The following is a 233-nucleotide window of genomic DNA, read 5'->3' as shown; positions in this document are numbered from 1 at the left end:
GGCTGGATGCTGCCCACGTCCCACTGCGACTGCAGGCAGGAGGGGACAAGGCATCCTCTGGGATGGACCCAGCTGAGCCAGGTCCTCCCCAGGCTCTAGGAGTCCCAAGGGGTTGGGGGGCTTAAGGTGAACGTGCCGCTGACTGTCCCTGATGGGCACACGATGCCGGGGCGAGCTCAGGGTTTCCTTTTGGGGGGAAAAGGGCTGAAAGCGGAACATCTCAGCCGGGGAGG

This window comes from Cariama cristata, unplaced genomic scaffold (genome assembly GCF_000690535.1).
Source record: "Cariama cristata isolate BGI_N322 unplaced genomic scaffold, ASM69053v1 scaffold25265, whole genome shotgun sequence".
Lineage (NCBI taxonomy): Eukaryota > Metazoa > Chordata > Aves > Cariamiformes > Cariamidae > Cariama > Cariama cristata.
Note: the sequence above shows the minus strand (reverse complement) of the source record.